Source organism: Entelurus aequoreus, linkage group LG03 (assembly GCF_033978785.1).
Source record: "Entelurus aequoreus isolate RoL-2023_Sb linkage group LG03, RoL_Eaeq_v1.1, whole genome shotgun sequence".
Classification (NCBI taxonomy): domain Eukaryota; kingdom Metazoa; phylum Chordata; class Actinopteri; order Syngnathiformes; family Syngnathidae; genus Entelurus; species Entelurus aequoreus.
The window spans coordinates 87,248,904-87,261,946 of record NC_084733.1 but is presented as its reverse complement, the minus strand read 5'-3'; the positions used below and the strand labels follow the sequence as shown (position 1 = coordinate 87,261,946).

Here is a 13,043-nt window from a genome sequence, read left to right as displayed (position 1 = left end):
GGGCATACTTGCCAACCCTCCCGATTTTCCCAGGAGACTCCTGAATTTCAGTGCCCCTCCCGAAAATCTCCCGGGGCAACCATTCTCCTGATTTCCACCCGGACAACAATATTGGGGGCGTGCCTTAAAGGCACTGCCTTTAGCGTCCTCTCTCACCTGAAAAGGAGACTATTATACATGTCTCCGTTATCCATAGGTTTATCTATAACCCATAAAGTAGGCAGGCACGGAGCTATTTCTCAGCGTGTGTTTATTCCAGCCGGCGCGCTAATACACTGACACACAACATCCGGATTCCCATCATGCATTGCTTCAAAACTACGGCAAGTAGTAATGTACGAAAAACATAACGGGGACGAAGCAGAAGGACGAAGAAGCGACACCGAGTAAGAAGAAGACGTACGCCATATATATATATATTGAGGCATTTAAGAAACTCCGCAAAAGAGGACATGTCCGGTGAAAAGAGGACGTATGGTCAGTCTATCCTAGCCCGGTCCCTGCTAGCATGCTAGCAAAAGAGGATATGTCCGGCATGCTAGCAGCGACCGGGCTAGGATAGACTGACCATACGTCCCCTTTTCACCGGACATGTCCTCTTTTGCGGGGCTGTCCGGGCGGAGTTTCTTAAATGCCTCAAATGTCCGGCATTTTGAGTTAGGGTTGAGTGTATTAACAATGTACGTTCAGGGTTAAGAAGGGGTTAAAAACAAAACAAATTGTGCGGGCAGCAGCATTGGTGAGGGAGGGGCAGAGACAGAGAGAGCGAAGAGAGTTATGATAAACGCGCATGCGCCGCCAGGCTCTGCTTTTTATCCATAGATTTAATTTTTTATTATCTATAGCAGGTGTGTCAAGTGTGCCCCGGAGGCCATTTGTGGCCCACAGCTAATGTTATAAAGGCCCACGGCACATTCTAAAAATACTATTAAAATAAACAAAACATATCAAAAGTGAAATAAAAAAGCTTAAATGTAATTTAGAAAAAGTTGCAATGTTGACTAATAAAACAAAGCTGTTTTTTTCTTTCAAACTGTCATTGCTGAAAACATAATATTGAATCAAAATGAATGTTATTATGAATTATTGACCTATCCAAGGTTCTGATTACTTCACATCACATATTCCACTAAGAAAAATATTCTTGGTGGAAGATTTTGCAAATTTGGTAAATAAATAACCAAAAAATTTAAATTTTGTTGTTCTTTTACTGTACCGAAAATGAACCGAACCGTGACCTCTAAACCGAGGTACGCACCCAACCGAAATTTTTGTGTACCGTTACACCCCTAATATATATACACACCATATTTTTCGGAGTATAAGTCGCTCCGGAGTATAAGTCGCTCTGGAGTATAAGTCGCATTGGCCGAAAATGCATAATAAAGAAGGAAAAAAACATATAAGTCACATTTTTTGGGGACATTTATTTGATAAAACCCAACACCAAGAATAGGCATTTGAAAGGCAATTTAAAATAAATAAAGAATAGTGAACAACAGGCTGACAAGTGTATGTTATATGAGGCATAAATAACCAACTGAGAACGTGCCTGGTATGTTAACGTAACATATTATGGTAAGAGTCATTCAAATAACTATAACGTATAGAACATGCTATACGTTTACCAAACAATCTGTCACTCCTAATCGTTAAATCCCATGAAATCTTATACGTCTAGTCTCTTACGTGAATGAGCTAAATAATATTTTATATTTTATGGTAAGGTGTTAAATTCACACATAAGTCGCTCCTGAGTATAAGTCGCACCCCCGGCCAAACTATGAAAAAAACTGCGACTTGTAGTCCGAAAAATACGGTAATACAAAACCTCACAATAAAGTCTGATTGAATGCTAAAAATGTTATGACAAACCGCCTTAAAAACGGAATGGAATTTTATTTTTTTCTATGAAGGATAAAACCCTGAATATTGACAACATATGAGCGTCACACCCCCTCCCCATTACAATAAAGCCAAATGCAACAAACACAGCGAAATATGAACATGAAGGGTAAAAAAAACAAAAAAACATCTACAATCTGATATATCACTAAGATTTAGAACTTTCTTGTAAAAATCTCCTTCCGCATCTGTCCCTGACACCCACATTTCAGGCTATGGAAACACTGTGGAAACGCTCCCCACCCATACTGCTTGGTGCCTCATCTGACCTGCTGTGATGTAGATTACCATAGTAACCAGTAGGGTTCTACAGTATACGGGTATTAGTATAGTACTGCGATACTAATGAATCACATTCGGTACCATACCGCCTCTGAAAAGTACCGGTCCACCACACCCTAAGATTTATGCTTAAAATAAAACCAATAATGCAATTTTTTCTGGTCCCCTTCATTTAGAAAAGTATCGAAAAGTACCGAAAAGTATCGAAATAATATTGGTATCAGGACACTAGTCACTAAAATATCATGCAAAAGCACAGATTCCAACCATTGAAATACGTTGTATAGTTCAAGACTTAAAGGCCTACTGAAAGCCACTACTACCGACCACGCAGTCTGATAGTTTATATATCAATGATGAAATCTTAACATTGCAACACATGCCAATACGGCCGGGTTAACTTATAAAGTGCAATTTTAAATTTCCCGGGAAATATCCGGCTGAAAACGTCTCGGTATGATGACGTTTGCGCGTGACGTCACGGATTGAGCGGAAGTATTGGGACACCATTGTGTCCCAATACAAACAGCTCTGTTTTCATCGCAAAATTCCACAGTATTCTGGACATCTGTGTTGGTGAATCTTTTGCAATTTGTTTAATGGACAATGAAGACAGCAAAGAAGAAAGCTGTAGGTGGGATCGGTGTATTAGCGGCTGGCTGCAGCAACACAACCAGGAGGACCTTGAGTTGGACAGCAGACGCGCTATCCTACGCTAGCCGCCGACCGCATCGATGATCGGGTGAAGTCCTTCGTCGCGCCGTCGATTGCTGGAACGCAGGTGAGCACGGGTGTTGATGAGCAGATGAGGGCTGGCGTAGGTGGAGCGCTAATGTTTTTATCATAGCTCTGACGAGGTCCCGTAGCTAAGTTAGCTTCAATGGCACCGTTAGCAACAGCATTGCTAACATTGCTAACACAACCAGGAGGACTTTGAGTTGGATAGCAGACGCGCTACTGTGAGTACGCAGCTTTCTTCCAAACATTTGATCGCTTGCCCGTCCGTGCGTGCCGCTATGTGCATGTCACGTACGTAACTTTGGGGAAATAAATGTGCTGTATGAACTTTGCGGAAGTGAACGGTACTTTGGGCTGTGGGATTGAGTGCGTTGTGCGGGTGTTTGAGTTGTATTGGCGGGTTATATGGACGGGAGGGGGGAGGTGTTTGTTATGCGCGATTAATTTGTGGCATATTAAATACAAGCCTGGTTGTGTTCTGGCTATCCATCCATCTTCTACCGCTTATTCCCTTCGGGGTCGCGGGGGGCGCTGGAGCCTATCTCAGCTACAATCGGGCGGAAGGAGGGGTACACCCTGGACAAGTCGCCACCTCATCGCAGGGCCAACACAGATAGACAGACAACATTCACACTCACATTCCCACACTAGGGCCAATTTAGTGTTGCCAATCAACCTATCCCCAGGTGCATGTCTTTGGAGGTGGGAGGAAGCCGGAATACCCGGAGGGAACCCACGCAGTCATGGGGAGGACATGCAAACTCCACACAGAAAGATCCCGAGGCCGGGATTGAACTCACGACTACTCAGGACCTTCGTATTGTGAGGCAGACGCACTAACCCCTCTGCCACCGTGCTGCCCTTGTTGTGGCTAATAAGAGTATATATATGTCTTGTGTTTATTTACTGTTTTAGTCATTCCCAGCTGAATATCAGGTCCCACCCGGCTCTCACAGCATCTTCCCTATCTGAATCGCTTCCACTGCCCTCTAATCCTTCACTTTCACTTTCCTCATCCACAAATCTTTCATCCTCGCTCAAATTAATGGGGTAATCGTCGCTTTCTCGGTCCGAATCGCTCACGCTGCTGGCGTCCATGATTGAAAACAACGTGCAGATGCGAGGAGCTCTTCAACCTGTGACGTCACGCTACTTCCGGTGCAGGCAAGGCTTTTTTTTTATCAGCGACCAAAAGTTGCGAACTTTATCGTTGACGTTCTCTACTAAATCCATACTTGCCAACCCTCCCGTTTTTAGCGGGAGAATCCCGATATTCAGCGCCTCTCCCGACAACCTCCCGGCAGAGATTTTCTCCCGACAAACTCCCGGTATTCAGCCGGAGCTGGAGGCCACGCCCCCTCCAGCTCAATGCGGACCCGCTTTCCCAGCAGCTTGCCTGCCCAATGACGTCATAACACCTACGGCTTTTAGAGAGTAGAGTGCACAACAAGGAGAGAGAGTTCTTGGTTTCTTATGTGGGTTTATTGTTAGGCCGTTTCATTAACGTCCTCCCAGCGCGGTAACAACACACAACAACAGCAGTCACGTTTAGTCTACCGTAAAGCAGTTCGTCTGCCGTAAACAGCAATGTTGTGACACTCTTAAACAGGACAATACTGCCACCTACTGGATAGCCTGTAGAACACTGAAATTCAAGTATGTCTTTTATTTATATGTATAATAAAATAAAATAAAAATAAAATATATATATATATATATAGCTAGAATTCACTGAAAGTCAAGTATTTCATACATATATATACATATTTTTATATTATATATATATATGAAATACTTGATTTGGTGAATTCTAGCTGTAAATATACTCTTGTAGGAGTGTAGGCACGAATTGAGCCTCCGCCTGTGCGAACCACGCAATTGCGTTCCCTTCCCAAAAGTCGGGCAACTTTAGTGTAGCAGACATGTTCAGTAAACTCTGGAAACGTCCAAGAGTAAAAAGGGGTCACCAATGTAGGAGTGTAGGCAGAGAAACGACGGAGATGTATTCCTCTTTGGAGAGCCAAGTATCCATCCATCCATTTTCTACCGCTTATTCCCTTCGGGGTCGCGGGGGGCGCTGGAGCCTATCTCAGCTACAATCGGGCGGAAGGCGGGGTACACCCTGGACAAGTTGCCACCTCATCAGAGCCAAGTAACACTCCGTTTATTTTCAGAGAGCACAACCACAAACCTGTCGCACAGGTAATTACGTCAGCACCACAGAGGTGTGTCTCAACACTTCAAAGTAAAAGCACCTATGCACCTATGCAAGTAAACATGGCTAGAACGCAGTGAATTATAACCGTAATAATTATCAAGTGTCCTGTGTGTGAATATCCACCACACTCTCCTCTTAACCACGCCCCCCCGACCACACCGCCCCAACCTCCCGATATTGGAGGTCTCAAGGTTGGCAAGTATGACTAAATCCTTTCAGCAAAAATATGGCAATATCGCGAAATGATCAAGTATGACACATAGAATGGATCTGCTATCCCCGTTCAAATAAGAAAATCTCATTTCAGTAGGCCTTTAAGAACCACCGGTCTGGGGAGAGGGAAGTCTGGGCTACCCTGCTTAGGCTGCTGCCCCCGCGACCCGACCTCGGATAAGCGGAAGAAGATGATGGATAAACAACACTGAAACAAACACAAGCCGAAACAAAGGGCAAGTGCACGCACTACAGCAAAAAAAAAAAACACAAACAAGGAAACGTAACCTCGCCATTATTTCATACCTTCGCAAAGATGTTGGATAAAACCGCGGGAATATTGCAACTTTTTATAGTGAATCCGGTAGAGCAAAAGTTGGTTTGCAGGGAAAAACCCACGGAAGCGCAGCTAGCACCCACGCGAGCCGCGGAATAACCGTAACACTTCAGTTAGCGCACGTTTAGCGCTTTAACTTCGCTTAAAGTAATCCGTTATGCAAGCCGTCTATATGACGACATGTTCAAATGGTCGTCGGGGACACTTCTTAATGGAGGAGGAATGATGGTGTGGGGTTGCAATAATAGCAGCAGTCTAGGCGGCAAGCAAACAGTGACTGCAGCTAACCTTGCTGCTGTGTCGCGGCCCGAGTCAACCACAGCTTTTTTTTTTAACGAAAACTCTTCATTAAGCTGGAATTTAAACAAAACGTATCCAGGTATACAATTAAACGTAAAGCAACTGACGTTCGGGTCAGTACATTTTGAAGGTAGCTTGTAACAATCCACTGATTAAATTAAAGCTAGCGTTACCCTTGTTAGCTTAGCACCGAGGGCTACGGCTAATCCGTGATATTGCAATGGTTTCAGCTCAATATATCGCACCACTTTGCATCAACGAGTAGAATTTAAAATGGGGGAATTATAGTATACATACAAATGAAGCGTCCCTAATTGATACTATACACAAATAACGCTGTAAATTGAAAAACGAGACTTTCACGTTGCGGCTAATGTGACAGCTGCTTTCCAGTAAATAGACCCCCCCCCCCCGGTTGTGCTAGCTAACACGGTCTCGGTCAATATCGCCGCTTTTGAGGCTGATATGAACGCACGCCGAGCGGCGAACGCGTCCCCCGTCTCACCGTGCGTCCTCGAAGGCGATTCACTGGCTCATTCCTCCTCGTTTCTCCCGGCAAACTTGGCGAAACAGAAAAGGGGGTCGCGGCGCCTCTCGGGGCAGTTTGATTTTCAAAATAAAATGGCGACTGTCACCGCCGCGGCGCGCTCACGCTGCAAGGGGATGTGCGCGCGCGGCGTGCGTGTACGCGCTCACCTGCTTTTTTATTTATTTATTTATTTATTTATTTATTTATTTTTATTGAACAACAAACAATACATTTATAATTCACTCAACAGTCAAGGCGCTTTGAATAACAAGAAGAAGAAAAAAAAATTATTATCGACTCATTGTGTTTTTTATTTTCCTATTTTAATGATGTTGGATCTGTGTTGTTGTTGTTGGGGAAAAGTGTTGTAAATTAGCTTTGGCTACAAACATTATGATGCATACATTGGATAACTGTTTCAGATGTCTATGTTTTTTTTTATCTGTCCCTATTTCAAATAAACCTCTATAATAATAATCATTAAAAAAAAAAACGAAACTTAGTTGACCGATCATCACTACTAATAGAATAGAATAGAAAGTACTTTATTGATCCCTGGGGGAAATTCAGCACCACAGTTCGCTCACAATAGACAATAAACACTTGGGTATTTTTTACATGTAAATAATATAAATGCAGTCTATTATACAGCATTATTCACATGTGAATAATATAAATACAGTCTATTATACAGCATTATTCACATGTGAATAACATAAATATAGTCTATTATACAGCATTATTCACATGTCCATCCATCCATCAATTTTCTACCGCTTATTCCCTTCGGGGTCGCGGGGGGCGCTGGAGCCTATCTCAGCTACAATCGGGCGGAAGGCGGGGTACACTCTGGACAAGTCGCCACCTCATCGCAGGGCCAACACAGATAGACAGACAACATGTGAATAACACAAATACAGTCTATTATACAGCATTATTCACATGTGAATAATATAAATACAGTCTATTATACAGCATTATTCACATGTGAATAACATAAATATAGTCTATTATACAGCATTATTCACATGTGAATAGTATAAATACAGTCTATTATACAGCGTTATTCACATGTGAATAATACAAATACAGTCTATTATACAGCATTATTCACACGTGAATAACATGAATACAGTCTATTGTACAGCATTATTCACATGTGAATAACATAAATACAGTCTATTATACAGCATTATTCACATGTGAATAACATAAATACAGTCTATTATACAGCGTTATTCACATGTGAATAATATAAATACAGTCTATTATACAGCGTTATTCACATGTCCATCCATCCATCAATTTTCTACCGCTTATTCCCTTCGGGGTCGCGGGGGGCGCTGGAGCCTATCTCAGCTACAATCGGGCGGAAGGCGGGGTACACTCTGGACAAGTCGCCACCTCATCGCAGGGCCAACACAGATAGACAGACAACATGTGAATTACACAAATACAGTCTATTATACAGCATTATTCACATGTGAATAATATAAATACAGTCTATTATACAGCATTATTCACATGTGAATAACATAAATATAGTCTATTATACAGCATTATTCACATGTGAATAGTATAAATACAGTCTATTATACAGCGTTATTCACATGTGAATAATACAAATACAGTCTATTATACAGCATTATTCACATGTGAATAACATGAATACAGTCTATTGTACAGCATTATTCACATGTGAATAACATAAATACAGTCTATTATACAGCGTTATTCACATGTGAATAATATAAATACAGTCTATTATACAGCGTTATTCACATGTGAATAATACAAATACAGTCTATTATACAGCATTATTCACATGTGAATAACATAAATACAGTCTATTAAACAGCATTATTCACATATGAATAACATAAATACAGTCTATTATACAGCATTATTCACATATGAATAGTATAGATACAGTCTATTATACAGCATTATTCACATATGAATAACATAAATACAGTCTATTATACAGCATTATTCACATGTGAATAACATAAATACAGTCTATTATACAGCATTATTCACATGTGAATAACATAAATACAGTCTATTATACAGCATTATTCGCATGTGAATAACATAAATACAGTCTATTATACAGCATTATTCACATGTGAATAAAATAAATACAGTCTATTATACAGCATTATTGAATGAATGAATGAAATGAGTTTATTTGAAATAAGTTTATTTAACAGTTAACAGACCATCACTACTAATAGAAAGTACTTTATTGATCCTTGGGGGAAATTCAGCATCACAGTTCGCTCACAATAGACAATAAACACTTTGGTATTTTTTACATGTGAATAATATAAATACAGTCTATTATACAGCATTATCCACATGTGAATAATATAAATACAGTCTATTATACAGCATTATTCACATGTGAATAACATAAATACAGTCTATTATACAGCATTATTCACATGTGAATAATATAAATATAGTCTATTATACAGCATTATTCACATGTGAATAACATAAATACAGTCTATTATACAGCATTATTCACATGTGAATAGCATAAATACAGTTTATTATACAGCATTATACACATGTGAATAATATAAATGCAGTCTATTATACAGCATTATTCACGTGTGAATAAAATAAATACAGTCTATTATACAGCATTATTGAATGAATGAATGAAATGAGTTTATTTGAAATAAGTTTATTTAACAGTTAACAGACCATCACTACTAATAGAAAGTACTTTATTGATCCTTGGGGGAAATTCAGCATCACAGTCCGCTCACAATAGACAATAAACACTTTGGTATTTTTTACATGTGAATAATATAAATACAGTCTATTATACAGCATTATTCACATGTGAATAATATAAATACAGTCTATTACACAGCATTATTCACATGTGAATAACATAAATACAGTCTATTATACAGCATTATTCACATGTGAATAGTATAAATACAGTCTATTATACAGCATTATTCACATGTGAATAATATAAATACAGTCTATTATACATTTAAGTACAGTCAAAAAGGAACATATGCATAATCAGTATTACTGTAAGAAATATGCTCAACAAATAATTAATTCAGTATTCACCAATGCTTGACTGTGTGTCATTTTTATAAAGTGTTAAATTAAATGTATATATTAATATGTTTGTTTATGTATTTATCAAATGATGCAATAATACTAAATTGCTAATACGGTTCTTATTTGTGTTTTTCAACCTTTTGTGAACCAAGGCACATTTTTTTCATTGAAAAAATGCGAAGGCACACCACCGGCAGAAAACTTTAAAAGATGAAACTCAGCAGCCGATATTGACAGTAAAAAGTCGTTGTCGCAATTGTTGGATATGACTTTAAAGCATAACCAAGCATGCATCACTATAGCTCTTGTCTCAAAGTAGGTCACGACCTGTCACATCACGCCGTGACTTATTTGGAGTTTTTTGCTGTTTTACTGCGTGTAGTGTTTTAGTTCTTGTCTTGCGCTCCTATTTTGGTGGCTTTTTCTCTTTTTTGAGGTATTTTCCAGTAGCGGTTTCATGTCTTCCTTTGAGCGATATTTCCCGCATCTACTTCGTTTTAGCAATCGAGAATATTTCAGTTGTTTTTTATACTTCTTTGTGGGGACATTGTTGATTGTCATGTCATGTTCGGATGTACATTGTCTTTGCTCCACAGTAAGTCTTTGCTGTCGTCCAGCATTCTGTTTTTGTTTACTTTGTAGCCAGTTCAGTTTTAGTTTTGTTCTGCATAGCCTTCCCTAAGCTTTAATGCCTTTTCTTAGCGGCACTCACCTTTTGTTTTTTTTGGTTTAAGCATTAGACACCTTCTTACCTGCACGCTGCCTTCCGCTGTTCCCGACATCCACAAAGCAATTAGCTACCGGCTGCCACCTACTGATATGGAAGAGTATTACACGGTTACTCTGCCGAGCTCTAGACAGCACCAACACTCAACAACAACACATCATTTTCAGACTATAATTACTGGTTTGCAAAAATACATTTTTAACCCAAATAGGTGAAATGACATAATCTCCCACAGCACACCAGACTGTATCTGGTACAGTGGTTGAAAAACACTGAACTAGATGAGGCAATTCCTGAAGGAACTGCGTGGGAATGCTCCAATGCTGACGTTGAACTGAAAAGCTGACAGAATGTAGTATGAATGTAAGAATAGTTTGATTGTTGGAATGGTTTGATGGGCTGAAAAATGTGGGAATTGCGCAACTTGGAAACATGTCCCATTCATTTCAATGGGAACTTCCTGGAAATTTGGGAATTTTTGAGAAAAGCGGGATTCTTTGAAAATGATTAGTAGCATGATTGTCCTGAGTGAGCTGAATTGAATGGTGTTAGAATTGTTTGAATCGGGCAAGAAATGTTGAAGTAATAAATGGTATCAGGGAATTTCGGGAAAATCAGGAATTTTTTTTGAACATGGAAAAAGTTTAGTTTGAATTTCCAGAATGGTGGAATGTCTTAACGGTCGAATGGTTTCAATGAGTTGAAGAATGTGGGGATTGTGGAAGTTTGAAAAATGGCCAATTCATTTTGAATGGGGAAAATGCACAAAAAAAAGGAACTACTGGAAATCCAGGAATTTTTTTTTTTAGAATTGTTTAAGTAGAGCACACAATTCCTGAACATGCTGAATATTTTGAAGTTGGAACCGTTTGAATCAGATGAAAAATGTGGTAGTTGATAAGAAAAATAAAAATTTGGGAATTTCGGGAAAAGCGGAATTTTTTTTGAAAATGGTAAAAAAAAACTTGAATGGTCAGAATGAGTTGAAATGGTTGGTGTTGGAATTTTGCAAATTGGTCAAGAAATGTTGAAGTAGTAACATTTTTAATTGAGAAATGGTATTGAGGAATTCCTAGAATTTCGGGAAAACCGGGAATTTTTCCAGTTCAGTAAACAACTCCGTTTTTTTTCATGATTAAGAGGAATGTTTTGACGGTAGAACGGTTGAAGTGGGTTGAAAAATGTGGGAGGAGTAGTCCCCAGAAAAAAGGGTTTGAAAAAACGGGAATTCTGGGAATTCCTGGAATTTTTTTTCAACATGAAAACATAATAGTTTGAATGTCCAGGATGAGTGAAATATGTTGAAGGTGAAATGGTTTTAATCGGTAGAAACATGTGGAAATGGTTGAAGTTTGATAAATGGCCAATTCATTTTGAACAGGAAAAATGTCCCGGAAAACCTGGAATTCTAGGAAATCTGGGAATTTTTGGGAATTTGTCAAGGGAAAGCCCACGATTCCCAATTAGGCTGAACAGTTTGAAATTGGAATGGTTTGAATCGCGTGAAAAATGTGGACGGTCGACCGCGCCAAAATCTGGAGAAAAAGAAAAATTTCGGGAAAAGTGGAATTTTTTTGGAAAATGGTAAAAACCTGAATGTTCTGAATGAGTTGAAAACGGGAATTCTGGGAATTCCTGGAATTTTTTTTCAACTTGAAAAAATAATGGTTTGAATGTCCAGTATGAGTGAAATATGTTGAAGGTGGAATGGTTTTAATTGGTAGAAAAATGGTGGAAGTTTGAAAAATGGCCAATTCATTTTGAATGGGAAAAATGTCCCGGAAAACCTGGAATTTTTGGGAAATCTGGGAAATTTTTGGAATTTGTCAAGGGAAAGCCCGCGATTCCCAAATAGGTTGAACAGTTTGAAGTTGGAACGGTTTGAATCGGATGAAAAACGTGGAAGGTCGAGCTCGCAAAATCTAGAGAAAAAGAAGAATTTCGGGAAAAGCGGAATTTGTTTTGAAAATGGTAAGAAAAAAACTTGAATGGTCTGAATGAGTTGAAATGGTTGGTGTTGGAATTTTTTAAAATCGGTCAAGAAATGTTGAAGTAGTAACATTTTTAATTGAGAAATGGTATTAAGGAATTCCTGGAATTTTTCCAGTTCAGTAAACAACTTAGTTTTTTGTCCTGATTAAGAGGAATGTTTGGACTGTGGAACGGTTGAAGTGGGTTGAAAAATGTGAAAGGAGTAATCGCCAGAAAAAAGGGTGGAAATAGGGTTTGAAAAAACGGGAATGATGGGAATTCCTGGAACTTTTTGAACTTGAAAAAATGATAGTTTGAATGTCCAGGATGAGTGAAATGTGTTGAAGGTGGAATGGTTTTAATTGGTAGAAAAATGTGGAAACGGTGGAAGTTTGAAAAATGGCCAATTCATTTTGAACGGGAAAAATGTCCCGGAAAACTTGGAATTCTGGGAATTTTTGGGAATTTGTCAAGGGAAAGCCCGCGATTCCCAAATAGGCTGAACAGTTTGAAATTGGAATGGTTTGAATCGGGTGAAAAATGTGGACGGTCGACCGCGCCAAAATCTGGAGAAAAAGAAAAATTTTGGGAAAAGTGGAATTTTTTTGGAAAATGGTAAAAACCTGAATGGTCAGAATGAGTTGAAATGTTTGGTGTTAGAATATTTGAAATCGTTTGAGAAATGTTGAAGTAGTGACATTTTTAATTGAGAAACCGTATTAAGCAATTC

The 13,043-nt window shown here is 39.1% G+C and overlaps 1 protein-coding gene across 8 annotated transcripts in view; it reads right to left on the bottom strand.

The window, feature by feature from the left end:
• cnot1 (CCR4-NOT transcription complex, subunit 1) overlaps nt 1-6,657 on the bottom strand; it is a 45,807-nt gene extending 39,150 nt beyond the window's left edge. For all 8 annotated transcript variants that reach the window (XM_062043078.1, XM_062043077.1, XM_062043074.1 and 5 more), the window contains exon 1: nt 6,499-6,657. The gene's annotated coding sequence lies outside the window, so the exon portion shown is untranslated. The remainder of the gene's footprint in view (nt 1-6,498) is intronic.
• Nucleotides 6,658-13,043: the final 6,386 nt, after the last annotated feature.